The 2,389-nt window shown below is 36.2% G+C and overlaps 1 pseudogene; it reads right to left on the reverse strand.

Moving 5' to 3' along the window:
- Positions 1 to 382: 382 nt before the first annotated feature.
- LOC125473491 lies at positions 383 to 880 on the reverse strand (annotated as a pseudogene).
- Positions 881 to 2,389: the final 1,509 nt, after the last annotated feature.

Genomic DNA, 2,389 nt, shown 5'->3' on the forward strand with positions numbered 1-2,389 from the left:
GCCTTAAATCTGCCTTCCATTCCAATCAATGCTTCCTTGTACCCAGAAGTAACAAAAGAATGCTCACCCATACTTCCAACGTAACGCAGTAGCTTAGTGATTACAAAAGGGCAGCTTTCCCTCAAGTACTTAAATCCATCAGTTTCTCCATTATTCCTTTATGAAATGAATCAAATATATCAACCATGACAGAAATTTAAAATATTTCTCTCTAATTTCTTACCACAAACAGCAACACAATAAAACATTCAACAGAACCCGCAGCTCGCATCTGCCCCTTGATATATTTTCTTCCACATGAACTTTCCAACAAAAGGAATAACTAGCCAATCCCATGAAGAAATTAAACTATATTCAGAAAGAACACAAAAACAAATACCCTTCATTCCTCTGCAACAATGGTTCCCCTCTTGCTCACATAGATACCATCAAGAAACTTCCTGATATACAAGATGGCATTTCTGGTTGATTAGGGCACAAGATCGAGAAAAATTCATTTCCATCCAAGATGGGGTTATCCTTGACCTTTTCACATTGGGTGATAGAAACATCATCATATCCACCCTACTCACCTTCTTTCAAAAAGTTACGTGTGTCAATCAACCTGGCCTTATTAGTGATGAAGGCATTGATGGAAAAATTAAAATACACAAACGCATCTTGTAGCGATACCCCTTGGTGATGTCGATGATGAGATTTCCGATGTGGGAGAGAGCGGTGCAGATGGTGAGGCTGATTTTGAGGGAGCCTAACCAGGCCTTGACCTTCAGCTTCCACTTTCTGGTCGTATTCCCGTGAGGACCTTGATGATCTTGGCGTGGACCTTGATCTTGACATCGTCAGGGATGTCCATGGTCTCAGAGGAGAGGATGGTCATCATATTCGCTGCTCTGGTTGTTTCTCTCACTCTCTCACTTTGCAGCTCCGGTTGGTGACGAAAAGAGATGAGGAATTTGAGGTTATGGAGGCAGGGAATAGCAGAGAGAAGAAAGGAAGAGAGGATAAATGAACAAAGACTTGCCGTCGGGGCAAAATTGGAAATTTATAGTTTGGACCATTTTAATTGGGCTAGTTTAATATTGAGTTTTGTCCTAACCATTAAATAAAGTTAGTGCATGGTTTTTGGTTAACATTCAAAATTTTCAAACCCTTATCATTAGTTTTCCTAACAAAATATCTCTAATCATGAAATTACCAATTTACTCTCGGTATTCGATGTTTTGTAAAATTTTAACCGTAACTACGATTTTGATTCCTCTTGTGCCTACGCGTTCATACCATCGAGTACTTTGAGAATATGGTAAAAGAAGTAAAAGAATGAGTCATACGTCTCTTTAAACAATAGTCAACGGAAGTCAAAATCCTTCCCTTTAGGGGTATTTTCGCCGAATCATACTTTTAAAATTTATAAAATCATAGAATTAGGGACGGGTTATCACACTGAGGGCCATCCGTTAGACCATGATTTAAATGCTTATAAGGTTCTCTTTGACGAGGTATTCCTTTTTTCTCAGATTTGATCATCTTGGTTCAATAAAAAATATATGTATTTTCAGTCATATCCGCGTCCATTACCCTTTTATGGGGGTGATAATGTAGCATTTTGATGGACTTGTAGGATGGTGATAAAAAAATACCTCTCACATAAAAAGGTAGGAACATACAAAATACTACCTTTTTATAGTACGAACACCTTTGTATAGGTGTCAGCTCTTCCGTTGGCATGTCTACTTATTGTTTTATATAGTGGTCTGGGCGAGTACTTAATGTTTTCATCTACTCTTCTTTTATTTACATCTACTTACTATTGTTCATGGACTTTAGGTAGGAACTTGCATCCAAAATCCCATGTTGTTTGACAATTGCATAAATAACATTTAAATCATTACTTTACGCAAAGTGAAAACGAAAAAATGACAACTTTTTAGACGTGCATGGTAAAGAAAAAGTTCATCTTTGCACAATACATTTAAAATATATTGTTACAATTACAATGGAAAAAAAAAACTAATGCAAAATCTTCACAATTACATTTAACATTTCTTACTATTTAATTTTGTAAACATGATAACGTCCTAAAAAGTTGTCATGTTTTTTGTTTTCACTTTGCGTAACATTTAAATCATTACTTTACGCAAAGTAAAAACGAAAAACTTAACGACTTTTTAGGACGTGCATGGTAACGAAAAAGTTCCTCTTTGCACAATGCATTTAAAATATATCTTGACAATTACAATGAAAAAAAACTAACGCCATACACCTTTAGGGGCGCATAGCCCGTGATGCGTGCGGAGAGGCTAGTAGATGCTTAAATCCCCTCTTAATAATTACTGATACATGCATCGTTACTAGAGTTAATGAACTCATAATATTAACCCCATTTAATCTA

The sequence above is a fragment of a genome, unplaced genomic scaffold (assembly GCF_019419815.1).
Source record: "Pyrus x bretschneideri cultivar Hongxiangsu unplaced genomic scaffold, Pyrus_bretschneideri_v1 Contig9, whole genome shotgun sequence".
Classification (NCBI taxonomy): domain Eukaryota; kingdom Viridiplantae; phylum Streptophyta; class Magnoliopsida; order Rosales; family Rosaceae; genus Pyrus; species Pyrus x bretschneideri.